Consider the following 20,183-nt stretch of genomic DNA (forward strand, 5'->3'; position numbering starts at 1 on the left):
ATGCACCTGGGGCCACGCACGTTAATGCTTCCCACAATAGCTGGTCCAGGTTGGATTACTGGCTAGGTTCCTCTGATCTGGCACTATGGGTGAGACACCTACAGGTGCTCCCTCGCACACTGTCCGATCACAATCCTGTCCTACTACAGCTGGACGTTCCACTATACACACCCCCCCCTTCCAATGGCGCTTTAACGCGCGTGCTCTTACAGATGCCGTTTATGCAGACACGCTTCAGAAGGCGATTAGAGATTACTTTGACCTTAATGCCCCATCGACTGAAGATCCTGGCGTCCTCTGGGAAGCTTTCAAAGCCACGATAAGAGGGGTCTGTATAAGCACCACAGTGGGGGTTCTGAAGGATATTAGAACTCAGATACGAAGATGCGAACAGCAAATGAGAGACCTGGAATCCCTATATGAATCCACTCAGGACACCACGCACTTGGCCAAGCTTCGCGAAATACACACGGAACACGAGACCTTTCTAGACTCTGAAATGAAATATTTAAACCGCACACATGTGGCTAGAGCTTTTGGGGAAGGTGGTCGGCCGGGGGCTGTACTGGCTAGGAAAATCTGCACAGGTCGAGGCCAGACTACGATACTTAGGGTTAAGAATGGGGAGGGCAACACACAAACCCATGCTAATGACATACTGAAATGCTTTGTAAATTCATTTGGATCCCTATACAAATCACAACCCACGGCTCCGGCGGATGACACTTACACATACCTGCAAGATGTAGCGATAGGGTGGCTGTCAGACGCACACAGGGAGTACTTAGCAAGGCCTATCACGGCAGATGAGGTTAAAGAGATAATAGGCTCACTTCCGAATGGCAAGGCACCTGGCCCGGATGGGTTCACCCCGGAATTTTATAAACAATATGCGGACATACTAGCGCCACACTTAGTAGATATGTTTGGCACCGCCTTTGAGAAAGGCATACTTCCCCCCACGCTACGCGAAGCCATGATTATCGCTCTCCTGAAACCATCTAAAGATCCGGAGGAGTGTGACTCGTACCGACCGTTATCTTTAATCAACGTAGACTCGAAAATTCTTGCTAAGCTTATAGCCAAGCGGCTATCACCACTGATGACTAGTCTGGTACTACCGGATCAGTCCGGCTTTGTACCCACCAGATCGACAGCACATAACACCCGGACTCTATTTGCGCTATCGCACTATCTACAACCTTCAGTCAAAGCTGTAGCGGTCATGCTAGACGCAGCGAAGGCGTTTGACTCTATTGAATGGAGGTATATGATCACAGTCCTCAATAGAATGGGGTTCCCCAAACGCTTTGTGCAATGGGTCACCCTGCTTTACACGAAACCGAATGCTAGGGGCAGGATTAATGGGTACATTTCGGACCAATTTGCGATTGAGCGAGGGACGCGGCAAGGCTGCCCACTCTCGCCGCTATTATTTGCATTAGCGCTAGAACCTTTGGCGTGTCTGATACGACAAAACTACAGAGAATCGGCACTGAACTTCATAGCCAGGCCGCTTCACATCTCATTATATGCAGATGACATGTTGCTATACGTCCGGGACCCGGAGACTCATTTGAACGCCATACTCAGGGAATACATAAGGTTCGGGGGGCATTCGGGTCTAGCCATAAATTGGTCCAAATCATCTATAATACCCCTCACGGACACCACTTCTGAGTTTGTGGTGGACTTTCCGCTGGGATGGCAACAGGATCCTATACGATACCTAGGGGTCATGTACCACAGAGATCCGGATGAGGTGCTCAGGGCAAACTACGGAGTAGTGCTGACGAAACTGGAGGAAAGTGTACAACGTTGGATACATCTGCCCCTTTCATTGGCGGACAGGATAGCGATTGTCAAAATGAACATACTGCCCAAGCTATTATACCTGTTTAACAACATACCAATCACTCCACCGCAGACTATCTTCCGACACATTAACTCCTTGGTGCGGACCTTGATCTGGGCGGGTAAACAGGCACGTGTGGATCTGCGAACTCTGCAACTTCCACTTGCAAGAGGCGGCTTCGGGGTACCTGACTTTCTCCTGTATTACTTGTGCGCGCAAGCACAATATGCGGCGTATTGGTATCACGCAGTTCCTTACCTCACCCACACCGCTATTGAGGAGAGCGACGCACACCCTATTCCACTCACGGCAATCATCTCACACACCCGCCCCCCGCTACACGCTAGAGATATCAACACGGTAGATGCCACGGTCAAAGCCTGGCATAAATTAGGGCAATTAGCTCACAAGACCCCATTGTATGCGCCAGCCATGATGCTGCACCACCACCAGGAGCTCTCGGTGACTGGGGAGAGCGTCGGAATGTCTCTACTGGCCAAAGCCGGTATCGATAGGATGGGGGACGTGTTCCGAGATGGGGAGTTCGTGGGCCTGGACAACCTAGGTTATGTTAATAACCAGACAACCATGTTTCGTTTCACATATTACAGACTCAATAGAGCCCTGAGGGAGCACTACCCCACGTTCCCTTCAGAACCGCAATGCCTTGCACCACTGCAACTGTTAATCACAACTAATGATTTATCACACCTGGTGTCCAGGCTGTACTCGGCCGCACAATTGGACCTGGACGGGCAAGCGTTGAAAGCGAGAGGGCGGTGGGATGCACTACTAGAAGCGCCATTATCTGATGAAGAGTGGGCTAACACATGCGCTTTGACACAAATACTCACACCGAACGGTAATCTGAGGCTGATTCACTTTAAATTCCTCCATCAAGTATATTACACACCAGAGAAATTGTTTAAATTTGGGCTTCAAGAGGAGGACAGATGTAAAAGATGCAACACGGAGGGTGCGGGCTTTGCACATTTAGCGTGGGACTGCGCAAAGGTGGCAGGATACTGGGGGCAGGTGACTACTACTTTATCTGTCATGCTGGAGGAGGAGGTACACTGCACACCCAAACTCTGCTTACTGGGGATAGTACCGCAGTTAAGAGCCTTGAAGAAGAAGTTCTGTGCGATAGCGCTCTTATTGGCTAAGAGACAAGTGGCACAATGCTGGCATAGTCGGAAAGTGCCGAAGTTAAAAACATGGTTGCATGACATGTCCACATGTCGTGACAAGTTGCAAACTTTCGAAGAACTGCTGCCGGCTAAGTCTCGACCTAAAAACATGTGGATCTATCTAGAGGACTATTTGACCTCATTGCAGGATAATGAGGAACTTCCACACATAGACTGAATGGGTTGCATGACTGCATGAGTGCTGATGGGACAGGTGTGAGATGGCGGCGGGGGGAGAGGGACCCTAGGTAAACTGACGCGACTGCTGGATAGTACATTAGGATTACACGATACGGCCAAATTGGGGTATGTTGTTTTAATGTTCTTGTTATAAAAAGTGAAAAAAAGTGAGACTCAGTTCGAATGCCAGCTATTAACCATACGTGCAACATTCTGCAATATTCTGGAACTTGTGTAACATTGGATCACAATGATGGTTAATGGAATAAACGTAGCGGGCCGGCCTCCGGGTTGTAGGCTCATGCTGTGTCAAATGATTGATTTTAAATAAAGGTCTTGCGCAAAAAAAAAAAAAAAAAAAAAAAAAAAAAAACTCATCATTGTCATTTAAACTACTGACAAAGTGCAGACCTTCCATTTTAATAAATAAGTCACCCCTAAGGTAGGCTTACCGAGCCCTAAGGCAGAGTGCTGTGTATTAAAAAGTAGGACATGTGTTTTATTGGTCCTAACAGTAAAAACCTAAAATTATTGTGTTTGCCGTAGAAAGACTAGTAGTCCCATTGACAAGCACAGGGTTACAGGCTGATAACTCAGCTGTGCTAACTTCTGAATGGGACTACTAAAGTTGGTACTAGAAGGCATCAAAAGAATAGTCACATTAAACATGACGTGATGCCCAAATTGAATTTAATGAAACTCTTAACCAAATGGCTTCTTTAGAAAGTTGCATGTCTGTTGCTCATGTTTTCTTTCGGGCTGGACTGTTCCCATGAGGCACAGGGTCAGACTGATTTACATATAGCCATGTCTGAACTGGGGTGGCAGAGTGGGCTAAAGAACGGTGATGGATTAAACCCAGATCTTTTGACTGGGTGTGAGTGTTTGAATGATTCAGATGCTCCGTCCATCACCACCCCCTTTTGTACTCACTTTTGGCCGCCATAAGTGTGGCAGGGTATGCTCAGACGTGAGTCCCTTGCTCACTTTGCCACTGGATTCAAGCACCCCGGACTGAAGACGGCTGGAATGCCAGAAAGCGGTCCTCGGAAGCTTGTTTCCGGTCCAGGAAAGACATGGCGTGGCAGTTCGGGCTGGACTGTTCCCATGAGGCACAGGGTCAGACTGATTTGCATATAGCCATGTCTGAACTGGGGTGGCAGAGTGGGCTAAGGAACGGTGATGGATTAAACCCAGATCTTTTGACTGGGTGTGAGTGTTTGATTGATTCAGATGCTCCGTCCATCACTACCACCTTTTGTACCGTATATCTACATCCTCAGCATCCTGTATCCCTAGCTCAGTACCACTCCATTGATGTCTATGGAGGCTCACCCAAAGAGCCTGCAACTGGACTGGAGTATCTTTGATTTGACTACAAAGTAATTTTTCTGCCAAGCCTCACTGGTCCCTGTGATTTTCTCCCTGTTGTAGTTGGTCACCCAAAGTGCACCAGAGTAACTGAACTCGACTTAACAAAACTTGACACATGTTTTCACATTTTTCAAAATAACCACTAACCGCGGTACTTGCAAATGCTTGTTTGCGGTTTGAATGAAAAGAAGTGATGTATCATGTGCTTAATCATTTATATCTCTGGAACCCGCTGGTGGATTTTGGTATCTAAACATTCATTAAAATGTGAGCTATTTTTATGAATTGGTGTTGAATTTTCTTTGTGCCATGTTTCTTTCTTGTTCAACTGTTTTGGTACTTCTAAATACTTTACACTTGTTTCTTTGATAAAGCCTGACTACTCGAAGCCATAGCTACCCAGTGTTGATCTAAGGTTTTGCAATCAAGCAGGACTGGACCCAAGATTGGTTTGTGAGTATATTACATGGTGCGTTTGCAAAACTACATCATTTAATAAACCTCTTTCCTCACAAGAAGGATATAAGGCTGAGTCTGCGTCTCTTGTATGACCATCAGGTGGCTGCATTTTCAGCAGCGAATGTTCAACTCACTGAAGCATCCTACCTTATGACAAAGTTTATATGTAGCCAGGAGGCGAATTCTAGAGTCTGACTGGAGATGAGAAGATCCCAATCCTATATTTTTTCAATTACAACTCCCTTAGTGAGTAAATCACCTTTAGGTGATGGAACCGTTTTGTTTTATGGTTTTGTCTGTTATGTTAATATATTTTATATGGCATGCAAATCACCCTAAGAGGGGTATCTCGACCCGAGTCAGAACACAAGCCAACAAGACATTACTACACTAAAAGACCACTGTCCTCAGTAATTTTCTAAATTCTAGATGATCCACACACATGTGAATGTGCAAAGGTGATCCATTTCAGTACAGAAGGGCTAGATAGGAGAAAACCATGCCTCCTGTACAGGCCCCTCTGACCAGTGGGTCTGTCAGCAACACTTTGTCACTGGATCTAAGCAGTGTTGGAGGGCAGTAATTTGAGAGTCTAGATGATAGGATTGAGAAAGTGCCCTGTTTCTGCATGGTTGCCCCCATGTTTTGCCGAACTGCTGATGTACTTTGACTGAGTGTGCGCTAGGCTCCTGCCAGTCACCCGTTCTGGTCCCCACTTTGGTTGGGAGAATCAGTGGGAAAACCAAGTTAGGACGAGAAGTGGGCCCTTCTTTGCCAACCACACCCCTACGGGATCGGAAGAGAGGTGAAGCACACTTCTCAGTCCCCTCCATCTTGGAGATGGGGGGAATCAGCCAATTAAGGAGAGTGGAGGGTGGCATGATAAGGGGTGTACCTACACCTAGGAAGAGACCCATTGGTCCCGACCTGAACACCCCTTTAACGCCCCTAAATCTAGTATTTAGGGGCAAACCCCGAACCATGTGTCCTCAGATTCGAGGAAGAAAAAAGAAGGACCGAAGCGCCATGCTGACCCATGAAGAAGAGGTCAACTATTGCTTTGGCCTCAGCCCTAACGGCCTGTCTGCCTCCAACCTGTCTACAGCAAAGAAACCAGTGTGTCCAGCAGTCCCCCAGAGCCCAGAGGACCTGCCGTGCACTCACCTTTCAGACTCTGTCTCCTGAGAGCACCGAATTTGCTCAACAAAGACTCCAAGACCAGAATCTGGATTCCGGCGACTCCGCAATTCTGCACCACTCCACACCAGACGCCGACGGCCCGACTTTGAGTGGTCCAACCCCACAGGATATCTCCCCAGTGATCCTGACCTGGTATCTGGTGATCCCCGACCTCCCTCAAGCCTCAAGACGACGACTGCAGCCCCAACCTGAAGCGTTCCCCTACCGCGACCGGAGCTGGTAAGAAAACCCAACGCCAGAAGATACCACTGCACCTGACACCCCACGGCCTTGAGTGGCCAAACCAACTGTGTCTAGGTATCTTCCAAGAACCCAACTTACCTTTCCAGCCAGTGGTCACCTTCAGGAAGTCTCCCTGCCTGAGCCTGCAGCGACTTTGCCGAACTGAAGGTCTCCTTTGAAAAGCACAGGGCCCCTGACGTCTCCTTCGGCACCCTGCACTCAGCTCCCCAGATCTGTTGGTGGTGCAGCTCCTGTGCTAATTGTTGGCCCATACAGTGCTGATCTTAACCCCAGGAGATTTGCTCCCACATCCAAGTGGCCTGCTCGTAAGCAGTCCCTAACCGAAGGCCCCCTTAGCCCCACAGCCTAACAATTGGCCCCTGCACTCTGCACCCGGCTGCCCCAGTGCCGCTGGTGGTATAACTCGAATGCCTATCTAGACCTTGGGGAACCTTGATCCTAGCCCCCAAAACTCCCACTCGTAAGACGTTTACTTACCTGCAAAACCGATAACCATTTTTTCCCATAGGAATCCATGTTATGAGATTTTGGGCCTAAAATGTTACGTGTTGAACTGTGTTTTGCATGGTAAAACAGAAACTTTAACTCAAAGCTAAGAGCAACTAAAAAGTATTCTAAATGTAATTCCTGTGCCATTCAAACTGCTTTTTAATGTGATACGAACCTGTAAAAATTGCAAATCCATCCGCAAATGTATTTCTGTGTAAAGGTTTACAATTTAAAGTATTTTTTACCTACTTGTTCAAAGTCCTGCTTGGTTCTAGAAATAAAATACAAGTATATATTTTTTTATACATTCCCAATTGGTTTGGATTTAGTCTCTGAGTGTGTGTATCAGTCTTGATTGTGTATATAAAATAATGCTTGACCAGTGGTAGAAGTGGGCGAGATCGGCAGGGCACGGAGTGCCCGTAGTTTGTTTTATTTAATATTATTGTTCCCCTACTTATTTATTTTTAAAAATGCATCCCAGAATGGCAGAAATAGCCGAGGCCTATAGATAATGGTCGGCGGTTGAGGGACAATATGGGTGGGCAGAAAAAAGAAAGGACTCTGCCTTTTCCCTCTTGCCCAGAGAAGACAAGGGCAGTGTCCACTTATCCTGCTCTGCCGCTATCAGCTGACCCGCCCCCTTTTCTTTCTTTCTTTTCCTCTTTTCTCTCTTTCTGTCTCGGCCTCCTCACTTGCTGAAAACCTTGAATTCAAGAAATGGCTCTTGGCCTCTCTTTTCTCTCCTTTCCTACATTCGTTCCCCGTGAAATGGATCCAAAAAAGAAAGAAACACTTTTGTTGGAAATATCGTCTTTTTCTGGCATTTTTCTATTCCAAAGTGCAGCCTCCTGATGGAAAGAAAAAAAAGGTTCAAAATACGAAGGAAATAAAAGCTAAATAAAGCACAACAGAGTGGTTGCAAAGTGGTGAGATAGGTTTTATTCCCACTCAGACACATTAGAGCCACTTTGCAGAGTTTGCCAGCTGAGGCGTTACTTTCGTTTTCTTGTCAGCATTGTTTTCCTCAGGAGGACAAGTGCACCATTCCTGGAGGTACTGCAATACCTGGTTAATGCTTGGAGTGGAAAATGTTTCATGTGATCCTTATAGCTGCTTTCCTTATTTTAGTTTATAAAATGTGTACTGCAGCTCTGTGTTCAAGTATGTGGTCTTTTTAAACCATACTGCTTACTTTTTGTAAGGATATAAGCAATGGGCATTGAAATGGGTCCCTTCCAGGCCCTGTAGTCATGTCCTTAACATTGCAGGCAAAAAACTCATTGATTTCTGAATAATAACCTATGAGTGTTTGCTTTTTCCAAAATGTTAATTTTTTTTCCAGGCAGCATATTACTCTTGTCTATTGCATAATTTGAATTGAGTCACATCCAGGTGTTTATAGCAGGGCACAACTGGGTTCTAGCTGAAGGCATTGCGAGTTTTTCTCAGTGGGGCAGTATGGTGTTCAGTAAGGGAGAGGATGTTGCACTACAGCCAGAGCTGCTGAATTTGGAGTGGGGAATCAAGTTCAGCCCTCATGAACAGACCACTTTCCTGAGGGAGCACATTCCAATGCTAGACCTTAGAAGACCCCGGTGTCTTAGCATCAGCAGGTGGACCCTAGTGGTGGCAAATGTGGGTTAACCTTGAAGGCCTGTCCACCACAATCTATACTGAAGTTCACCTCCAGTCTTGCACCGGGCCTACGAAGAAGCACACCCTAGAGCAGGGGTCTTCAAACTGTGGGGCGCGACCACCCAGGGGGGCGTGGGGCGATGCAAAGGGGGTCGCGCTCCCAGTCACACTTCTGCCAAGGTCTTCAGCCCCCCTCTTCCTCCGGCCTGTGAGTCAGCCCGGGCTGCTGCAGTGCAGCTCGCGCTGCTGGGGCCTCAGCTGGGCAGTGACTGGAGTCTTTGCTCAGGCACGCCCGAGTTTTTCACAGGTCTTTAAAGACCATTTGCATAGGCTGTCCCGTCAGATGTAGGAAATCAGCTGGTATTTACTGCACTGCTCACAGTGCGTACGCTGATTTAATATCTTCTCATTCCTGGTTTTACCTGCTCAAAGGCGCTGCATGCATGTCCAATATCCTTTGACAAAGGTAATAGGCGTATACACTTTATTCAGCATTTTTATAATGTGCACAGGACTGAAGAGCTGAATATCCTGTGTTGTGGCAAAGAGAAAATCCGATTAACCAAATGTTACCAATAGAAGATTATAATGACCCAGTGACAATTCAACAAATGATTACTAGGAAGTCAGAAGGTAAGGTATAGAGAGATAGGGGTTAACTTTTGAGAATGAAGAAAGCCTAGAAAAATATGAATAGTCTGGGGTAGTTTGCAGTAGGGGAGAGAAGGCAGAATGAAAAGAGAGTAGGGAATTTAAATGTGTTAGAGTTGGGTCTCTAATTCAAGATTTTCTATCCTTTAAGGATGAATTTCGCTTTGAATCCTTTTTGGATGAAATAGAGCCACCTATTGCAAAGTCCCTTTATTTGAAGTTCAGATATGGGATCCTCATGTTGAATTATAATACAGAACGCTGGTCACAGAAAAGACTGGGAGACCTGAATGTCAAAAGCGGGTGCTGCTCCATGTGCTTAAACCCCTGTATGGAGAATGAGGTTCATATGCTGTTTATATGTAGTGCTTACTCGAAGGCTTGAAAGAAATGGTTAAAACCCATGTGCACTCTTTTAGGAACCAGATCCTGTTCTACAGCATATAGGATCATAAAAAGCAATACAACTCAGTTCAGTGTATTTAGTATAAGCAGGTTCCTCTACTCTGTTTACATTACTCGCAGGAAACATGGTCAGATACTCTGAGTAGGACCTCTGTATATGTTTACAAAAATCTGCAGTCAAAATGAAATGTGTTTTTAATTGAGGAGTTAAAAATTATTTCTTGCATTATTTTTTAAATTTACTGTCTTAAAGTGTTGTTGTATGCATGTTGCTATGATCCTCTGCTTTTTAATGTGTATATGTGTCTTTTATGGCCAAATTGGCCGAAATAAAGAAATAAATAAATAAATGTGTTAGTTTTAAAAGGAAGAATGGAAGATAGGAAATTATATGAGGAAAGGTCTGCATGAAGTCAATGAAAGATGCGTGCGGGCTGATCTCCAACATGGGACCTTTTCATATGTTAAAAAGAGGCCATTCCACATAACGGGGAGGTGGGAGGAGGTAAAGAATCTGCAGACAGAGTATCCTACAGAAAGAGCAATAATGTTGTAAGGAACTGTGGGGCATATTATCAAGGGGGTTTATCTCCGCTTTTTTTACTTTAAAAGCCAAGAAAGCAGAGATAAAATTATCTCCCTATTACCTAGCTGTCGCTAACACCAATTAGCGACAGCTAGTAGGAGATAGCGACCATCTTGGGCCCCACTTTGCATGTCAGTGATATTTATCACTAATGACATGCAAAGTGGGCGTGCCAAGATGTTAGCGACTGGAAAAAGTCACTAACATCGCTATCTCCTATTACCAACTTTTGGAGATATTCATGCTAAGCGCGAATATCTCCAAAAGCTAACACCTGCCCTGAGCAGTTCTTAGCCATGTTATCCAAAGGGAGGTGTATACATGGCTAAGAGCATTGCTGAATATCGCGGACTTTTCAGTGATATTCATGCATTGCGGACGATTTCTATCGCATTTGCGATAAACCAAGGTAATACCAAGGTTTATCTGCGATAAAAATCGCCGCAGGTCGGCGATACATTTTTGTCTCTAACCAAGCAATAGCGAAAATTATTGCTATTGCTTGGTAATATGCCCCTGGGTCTTCTACTGGATAATTCTAACCGCAGAGACCTCCCTTGAGAAAGGATACCAAAGCTGTACCTCCCCAGGTAGAGAGTGAGTGCCATGCACTCATGTGACACTTCACTCACCTGTCCCCCTCACTGTTCAATATGCAACTCACTCAAACAAGCCCGTCAGTAATCATAAATGCATTCGTCCCATTCTGAACTTGCATTCGCACCCAAATTCATACGGCCACCTCACTCACCCGGAAGTCACTCCTCTACCCTACTCACACACTGTTGCATCGCTTACCGTGCATCACATGGGGACTCTTGTCACCCACACAGTGCAGAGGGTTAATGTGCCTGCTACAAATAATATGTACCATGCCTCAATTCCAGTAGCCCTGCTTACAGGTTTAGAAATTTTTGTCATGAGGGGGTCCTCACGCCTCAAAATGTTGACAGGGGGGTCTCAGCATCCAAAAGTTTGAAGACCTCTGCCCTAGAGCAACAGTGACTCTGTAACTGAGGTCACAGGACCCTGGAGGCCAGCCCTCTTCACCCACTGGTACTTCCATTAGCCTTGTTTCAGCTGTAGTGGTACAACCAACTACGGATCAGCAATGCAGGATTTGAACGCACACCAAACCAAGTTTTCAAACGTCACGGTCTCTCTCCTTCATGTACAAGCAGTTCTATTGTGTGCTGCCTGCTTTGGGGAGACATGAATTATGCAGCAATGCAATACAAAATTATGTCGTAGTGTTGACTAACGTATGCAGCAAAATAAGGCTGAAGCATAATGCGGTAAATTTTATGAAACTTTATTATGTTGCCATTTTTACACATACTAGCAGTCGCTGTAAAGTTTTTGCGCCATTAGTACCAGTATAACATACAAAAGCAGCTGTTAGAAAAGTGACCAGTTAACCTTCGCAGCAACACAGGTAAAAAAAATAGTAACTTTTGATCCGTTTGAGTACAATCACTTTTTTTGTTAAAATCGTCAGTTTGCTCAGAACACCTACGTTTAATATGAAGTGCTCACAGCACACACAACCTACGCTCAAGGTCCAGCACTCTGGGTAAATTCTTTTCCTTCTGATCATGAGTGTACCGGTTCCGGCCCCTGCACAACCACCAGTCTGCGGAGGTCAGATTTCTGCTTTATGTATCAGTTTCCACATCCCCTGTATTTTTCCTCTGGTAGGCATGCTTAACCTGCCAACATTTATCACGGGGGAAATGCACGTTATTCCTCATTTTTGGTGGGGAAAAGGTAGAATTAGAGCTAATTATCGCACCTGGTATATTCCAGACCCGGAGGTATGGGATATCCTGCCACTCAACGAAGACCTTTGTGTACAGCATCCAGGCCACCCACACACAACCCTCAATAGCCCAAACACCCAAAATGACCGTCAAAACACTACAACTAATGCCCAAAACCTCTCCAACAACCGTGCCCAACGCACCCACTTTTCCCACACAATAAGACACTCACCCACTGCCCACCGCATTCACATCCACCACCCAAAGAGCAGCGTACATAAAAAACCAAAGCCCAGATTGCCCAAATGCCCCAGTGCCCATCACTGAATTCAACACCCAGTGCCCATCAATGAATTCAACGCCCAGTGCCCCGCACCCATTTCCAGCAGCCAATGTCCAGATTGCCTAAAAAGCAAGAAACAATCCTCAGACCACCCACACCCACCACACCAGGCCCAACAGACAACACACACAGCACCCAGGGCAAAGTTCAAAGCTGCCAGTGCCCACCAACAACGTCAAATGACTGTTATGTTATTAGCTCTGTCTGCACTAAGCTGACGCAGTTTGCCGGCATTGTTGTGTTATGCTGCACTGAAATTTGTTACTATAATTGTAATCCTAAAATTCCACAAGTCATTGTAGAATCCCGTGTGTCATACTTCTTATTGTAATCGGAAAAATACCAATAAAAACAAATATATAAAAAAATACTAACACACATACTCAGTGTCACAATGAGATACAGAAGACAACACTGACAGTCATACGGAACTTTATTCAAGTCATTATTTTCCATTCTCTCTCACCTCATGTCCTTCTTCCCAGCTCTCCCTCCCACTTCACCTTGCCTCCCCTGTCCCCGTTTACTCTGAGAGTTCCTTGTTTCCCCTTTATGGCGTATCTCCATCTTCCATTTCCGTTTCCTCTTCCTTCAGTGTGAATCCCCCTTCCTTCTCTCATGCACTCTTCCCTTTTGCTTGCTTCTCCATTCTTCTCTCACCCACTTTTCCTTTCCTTCCTCTCCGACCTTTGTGTCTGCTGTCTTCCCCACAGCTTGCCTCTCCATTCTTCACCGTCATCCTCTCCCTCCCCTGTGCTTCCCGCTCTGCTTTCTGCTCGTCTGTCTACTCTCTCCTTTTTTTCTTCCTTCCAGTTCTCTACCTTCTCCCTTTTCTTTCTCTCTTCTTCATTTCTGTAATCCTCCACACACTCTTTCTATTTTTCTCCCCCGATTCTTTTTCTAGCTTACACTTTTAGTCTCCTGCGTACATTTTTATCATATTCAGTTTCTTAGTTCGAACTCGCGTTGGTTCTTACCTGGAGAGATGCCCGTCGTCTGCCTCTGTGTGTGTAACTTCCTGTCCTTGCAAGTGAGGGGTACTGGGAAGGCGGGAGCTTTACTTTCGCCTCCTGTCCCAGTGTTTTCTTTACTTGACTCGCTCACACTTCGTGTCTTTCCTCTCTCGGGGAGCTGGTGCGGCGGTAAGGTAGGGGGAGGGGCGAGCGGTGCTACACACAGAGCTTTAATTCTTCAGAGTCGGAAAAACAGGATCAGCACATCTGGATGGAGGCCTGAGCGGGAGGAGGGAGGACAGAGCCCCTCTCAGGGGGCCAGTCTTCCCCAGGCACAGACTGAGTTCACGTTTCTGCACTCCAGACTGAATGCCACACACACAGCAGATGAAGGAGGCGGAGCCCACATACTCTAGTAAAGCTGAAACCACTATCTAAGCAATCATCTTATAGTTCTCTCAATCTTTTAATGCAGCGTCGAGAGCGAGAGCAAGGGAAGGCCTGTCTCCGTTTAAAAGTGAAATTAACTGAGTTTGAATGACACACAAGGTGCCCTCCTCACCACTTCTAACCTGGTTTGTTGAGACCGGTTGTGTTGATCCTGAAACTCTGCACCATGCTGACAGTGACGTACACCATGCTGGCAGTGAAGTACACCATGCTGATAGTGACGTACACCATGCTGACAAGGACGTACACCAAGCTGACAGTGACGTACACCATGCTGACAGTGACGTACACCATGCTGACAGTGACGTACACCATGCTGACAGTGACGTACACCATGCTGATAGAGAAGTACACCATGCTGGCTTCGACGTATACCATGCTGACAGTGACGTACACCATGCTGACATTGACGTACACCATGCTGGCAGTGACGTACACCATGCTGTCAGTGAAGTACACCATGCTGGAGGTGACGTACACCAAGCTGACAGTGACGTACACTATGCAGACAGTGAAGTACACAATGCTGTCAGTGAAGTACACCATGCTGTCAGTGAAGTAGCCATGCTGGCAGTGAAGTACACCAAGCTGACAGTGACGTACACCATGCAGACAGTGACATACACCATGCTGTCAGTGAAGTAAACCATGCTGGCAGTGACGTACACCATGCTGGCAGTGACGTACACCAAGCTGACACTCCAGTGACGTACACCATGCTGGCAGTGACATGTACTTCTTATTAACTCCTTTACTCTGCATCTTGTTTACCTGGGTAATTATCATTGACCAATTATTGTACTTAGGTATAATCTGTTCTGCTACAACTGTCAATGCGTGATTTGACTTCAGTGTCTTGTTGCGTCACTCTGAACAGCGTTATGACACCGGCTGCGTGTGGGTACACAGCTAATAAACTGAAGCCCAAGTATGTGCGAAATGGACCGGTAAAGACACAGGACTACCTCTAACCCACCCAAACAATGTTTTTCCTTTTTTTTATTTGGTCTGGCTTGATAGCGTAGCTGTCTGCGCGGCCTATTGTTAGCAATTGTTTGAAATGTACACAGTGTGGACTTTGGCTGCGCCTCATGCAAATGCTTGTTTGGTGCATCATTCTGCCACCTAGAGTGCTTGCCTTGCAATACAAGTGAGACTGTTTTGTATTTCAAGTGTACATTGAATCGTGACCAATTACATTCACTAACTCGTAAATGCAATGTATTCAAATATTATATATATATTTTTAGAGTACAGGTAGCCCAAGTGAAGCAAAACCACACGAAGTTTCAATTAAGCACATTTATTTGCATCCATTTCACTGCTCGCTCCAGGCAGCTAAACAGAGCCGTTTTCAAACATGAAAGCCTGACGCGTTTCAGGAAGTAATCCTTTCTTCAGAGGCAATGTTCGTCACGTCTAATATTGCTCTCACCTGCCACAGTGGGCGTGGCTATGTCCACTGCATCCTGTGCTTCGTAGTCCGTGAACCTCTTACCACAGTGGGGCTGCTTCCAGACTTTACAATCTTGAACCAGTGTTCTTGAAGTGGAGTGAGCCCAGCGCTGATAGCCGTCTGAATGCGCTTTGCAGCAGCGAAATTGTGCTCAAGGTAACACCACCTGCGTTGGCGCTGCGCTTGCCTTCGTTCTTATGTGTGCAAACCTCTTCACAAAGGCTGCACGGATCCTCGCCAAAGGTGGGCTTCGCCTCTCGGCTGGGCAACAGCCGATATATCCAAATCAAGTACAGGTAGCCCAAGTGAAGCAAAACCACACGAAGTTTCAATTAAGCACATTTATTTGCATCCATTTCACTGCTCGCTCCAGGCAGCTAAACAGAGCCGTCTTCAAACATGAAAGCCTGACGCATTTCAGGAAGTAATCCTTTCTTCAGAGGCAATGTTCGTCACGTCTAATATTGCTCTCACCTGCCACAGTGGGCGTGGCTATGTCGCACTGCATCCTGTGCTTCGTAGTCCGTAAACCTCTTACCACAGTGGGGCTGCTTTCAAACTTTACAATCTTGAACCAGTGTTCTCCAAGTGGAGTGAGCCCAGCGCTGATAGCCGTCTGAAAGCGCTTTGCAGCAGCGAAATTGTGCTCTAGGTAACACCACCTGCGTTGGCGCTGCGCTTGCCTTCGTTCTTATGTGTGCAAACCTCTTCACAAAGGCTGCACGGACCCTCGCCAAAGGTGGGCTTCGCCTCTCGGCTGGGCAACAGCCGATATATCCAAATCAAGTACAGGTAGCCCAAGTGAAGCAAAACCACACGAAGTTTCAATTAAGCACATTTATTTGCATCCATTTCACTGCTCGCTCCAGGCAGCTAAACAGAGCCGTCTTCAAACCTGAAAGCCAGACGCGTTTCTGGCCCACTGTGGCAGGTGAGAGCAATATTAAACGTGATCCAAAACTGTTTCGAAGTCTTTACGAACATTGCCTCTGAAGAAAGGATTACTTTCTGAAACGCGTCAGGCTTTCATGTTTGAAGACGACTCTGTTTAGCTGCCTGGAGCGAGCAGTGAAATGGATGCAAATAAATGTGCTTAATTGAAACTTCGTGTGGTTTTGCTTCACTTGGGCTACCGGTACTTGATTTGGATATATATATATATATTTTTTCCGTTCAGTATTTAAAATGCAACCAAGACCGATTGAATTTACCATTGCTTGTTAACACTCCAATGATAAACAGCAGTGCATACATGCCAACAGATCTGACTCAGCCAACAATGTGAAAACATGATACCCTCATTTCGAAATCTCCCACATCCCAGTTTTACAATGTTGGTATGTATGGCAGTGTCACCCTTATGGGCAGTGGCATTTTGACCCCCTGCTTTAGCAGCTTAAGAGGGGGGTAGCCACTTCAACCCATGACCCTGTTTGCAATCTGGGGCCTGCTAAAGGTGTCTGAGTAAGTCAAGTTCAATGAAGGAGACAGAAATTAGGAAAACATCCAAAAAGAGCAGACAGTAGCAAACAGAGCCACAGGGAAGAGAAAGGAAAGAAACAAAATGTGAGGAAAGAAAATGGAAAAGAAGTGCAAAGGAAAAAAGGGTCAAAAGCGAAATGTAGAAAATATGGAAGAAGAAATGTAAATGGAAAAGTTGAAGGGATGTAGGGTGAAAAGAACAAAGGAAGAAAGGGTGCAAGGCTGGATGGTGGGAACGATGAAAGAATGGATAGATTGAAGTGTGAAATGATCAGTTGAAAGGGTTGAAGAATTGATAGGTGGATGGAAGGATTAACAGAAAGGTGAAAGGAGGAATGAATAGAACAGTGAAAGGATGGATTATCAATGTGTGAACGAAATGATCAATGGATGAATGATTGCATGAATGGATGGAAAGGTGAAAGGATGGATGAAAACGTGAAAGGATGAATGGATGGAACAGTGAAAGGATGGATAATTGACTTGTGAACTAAATGATAACTGGATGGATGGATAGAAAGTCGAAAATTGGATGGGTGAACTGATGAACTGAAAGGTGAAAGAATAGATGGGTGTGTAGTAGTGGGCCTCAGCAAGGCCTACCAGTGCAAGGGGTTCGCCCTTCTCTGCACAAGTCCTCAGACCAATAGGAAGAAGTTGGCACAGAAACTGGAATAGAAAATACAAAGTTTAATAAACCTCATGAGGTGGAACTACATTCACACAGCACCCTTCAGTATTGTATGAAGTAGCACTCCAAACAGAAGGAGCATGGTCCTTTTTTTTACCCTCACAGGGGCTCAAAAGAAGGCGGTACAAGTACAGAAGAAGGTTTTATGTACATATAAGGTCATATAGAAATGCACAGTTGACAAGTAGGAGGAGTTAACAGTTTGCCAATGCTAGTAAACACATCCTGACAGTTGCATTCTACTAACAGCAGCAAGGACAGCTGCAAACTCAACTGAGCATGTGCGAAGGTGGAAAATGCTAAATATAGTTAGTTTCTAGGCAGATTACAAGAGCAGTCAACACTGAGGGAGGACAGAGCACATGGTGAGCACGTGGCAGCACATTGCAAACAAAATGGCTGCCAGAAATACAAAATGGATTTCACAAAATGGACAAGATAGCCTCTAAATACCAGATGGCTGAAGACATTCGTTCCTCTGGGGTAATCTAAATATTCATCCCGTACAACTATTAGCATTATTTCGGCCACCTCTTTATTCAACATTTGTTGGGCCTTTGTTTCTGCAACATTCCCTTTGGCAGGTATACAAGCAGAGATGCAAATGGAGCAAAGCATTGGACCACATTGGATACATACACAGCATGTAAAAAGTATCGTAATCATTACACACAAGATAGTCAGTAGCTTCCAGCCCCAAGCAGAAACAAGAGTCCAAAACCATCCAGCAAAAGTCAAGTACCAGTCTCAGGATGAATTTCTGCAGAAATCTTATGCAGTTTTGATATTGCGTCATATACTGAAGGTGAGTGATCCGGTACGAATACCCAACAGCTGCTACCGATGATGCGACATGCACCACCTCGATCAGCCAGAGCCACATCTAGAACTATTCGGTTCTGGAGAGCTACAATTCTTGCAATTTACAGCTCCTCTGTAATGTTCCCAAGTGCCATAGCTGTCTGATTGGTAACAGCTTCCACAACTCTAGTCAATCGTCTTATTTTCCTACTGTTTAATGCAGCACCCACAAAGAAGAACAACCCCAAATTAAATTCGACATATTGTTGCAGAGTAGTGTCAGTTTGGTCTACTTTGTCAGCACTTATTGTCCTTTTGTATTTATTTCTAGAGATATCGTCAAACAATTTAAGGTCCCGGTGATATGATGCAGGGGCCAGAAACACAGGGGGCAATAGAAAGGACACATAGCACACACCTGACCACACAGCAGGTAGTTGATGATATCCTTGGCTACCTCAGATAAAATAAGTATTATGTGAGGCTATAAAACTACTGTTATTAACACCTTCAATAGTCAGAATTATAGTACATTCACTTATCCCCACTGGAATTCTCCCAGTACTACTTATACATAGATCTGCTTTAGCTCTGGTAACAGAAATCACAAATTGTTCATTACTGGTAAAAGTTCTCATATTCGTGAAGACATATGGTGTTGAAATATTGTCCGGTTGATACTCTTCCGAATTGGCCCCTTTGGCTTGAGGATAACCATCCTTATCTTGGTAGCATACTTTATTAAGGCGAAAAAGAATCCCGCCTACTGTTCGTCTTCCAGATGCAAACAAAAGCGCATACCAAGGTTGACAAGAACCTTTATGGGAAAATGGAAGAGGAATAAAAGGTGTTCCTCCTTTCTTTTGATGTGCAGGTATCATCCCACACACCCAACAGTTGATAGTATTCGTGGCATTATGAGTATGATGCAACAACTGGATGAATGTATTGTTTAGGTAGGATTGTCGATGCTTCTGCTCGTGATATGGAAGCGTGAAGTAGTGATGTTCCATTGGTACTGGAGTAGTGCAAACAAAAAGCTGTCGAGCAGGAGCCACTTTCTCAACAAAACAGGTGATTATTGTCATAACCACCAGAGCAACAACAAACCCTACAGCATTTTAGCAATAGTGATAATTGATCTTTCTACAAACTCGTTGAAATAATCGTTGGAGCTCTTATCCCTGGGCAGCCGCTGATTTCTTCACGAGGGTCAAGACGGGTGTCACTACACTACGCAGGACTGATCCCACCCTTGCCATATCGGCGTTCCGTTTCACTAACTGAGGGCGGTAGCTCAACCAGTCTTTTTCGGCAAAGCAGATTCTTTCCTTGGTCTCAGTTGATATCGGGATTCTCCAGCGATCGTGTGGTCCGGGAAGACTCCTTCAGATTCGTCAGATGAAATAGCTTGGTCTTTCTCCATTTCCAGGATCTCTCAATGATCAGTCAGCACAGCAGGTTCCACCAAGGCAGGGGACACACGCTTACAGTGTGTGCTGTGGACCCAGTTCTTCTGGTTCGTCACTCGAACTGCGGTTCTAGTGGCCAGAAGCACTTGCTAGGCTCCTCGCCACCTCGGCTCCAAGCTGTTCGACCTCTTGAAGACTTTGACCATAACGTGGTCGCTGGGTCGGAGATCGTGGGCCTCACCTGCAGATCTGTCAGAAAGAGCTTCTCGAACCTGTTGCTGAATAGAAATCAAACTGTCAGTTAACTGTGCCAAATATTCATTCATCAGAACACAAGGTACATCATGTATGGGGCGTTGCTTAGGAACTCCCCAAATGTTCATTGCTCTCCCAAATACCACCTCATATGGTGTAAGGCCAGATCGTGAGTGTGGCACCGATCTTATGGATAACAATGCCAGAGGTAGTGCATCTGGCCATTTCAGAGACGTGAAAGCCAGTATTTTCGCCAACTTTAGTTTCAAAGTATAATTGTACCTCTCCTCTAATACTGCTGATTGTGGGT

The 20,183-nt window shown here is 45.6% G+C and overlaps 1 protein-coding gene across 1 annotated transcript in view; it reads right to left on the reverse strand.

Moving 5' to 3' along the window:
- LOC147716816 (twisted gastrulation protein homolog 1-A-like) overlaps nucleotides 1-13,953 on the reverse strand; it is an 89,046-nt gene extending 75,093 nt beyond the window's left edge. Inside the window, exon 1 of the mRNA XM_086923759.1 lies at nucleotides 13,351-13,953. The gene's annotated coding sequence lies outside the window, so the exon portion shown is untranslated. The remainder of the gene's footprint in view (nucleotides 1-13,350) is intronic.
- Between the last annotated feature and the right edge of the window lie 6,230 nt (nucleotides 13,954-20,183).

Source organism: Lissotriton vulgaris, chromosome 5, assembly GCF_964263255.1.
Source record: "Lissotriton vulgaris chromosome 5, aLisVul1.2, whole genome shotgun sequence".
NCBI classification, from domain to species: domain Eukaryota; kingdom Metazoa; phylum Chordata; class Amphibia; order Caudata; family Salamandridae; genus Lissotriton; species Lissotriton vulgaris.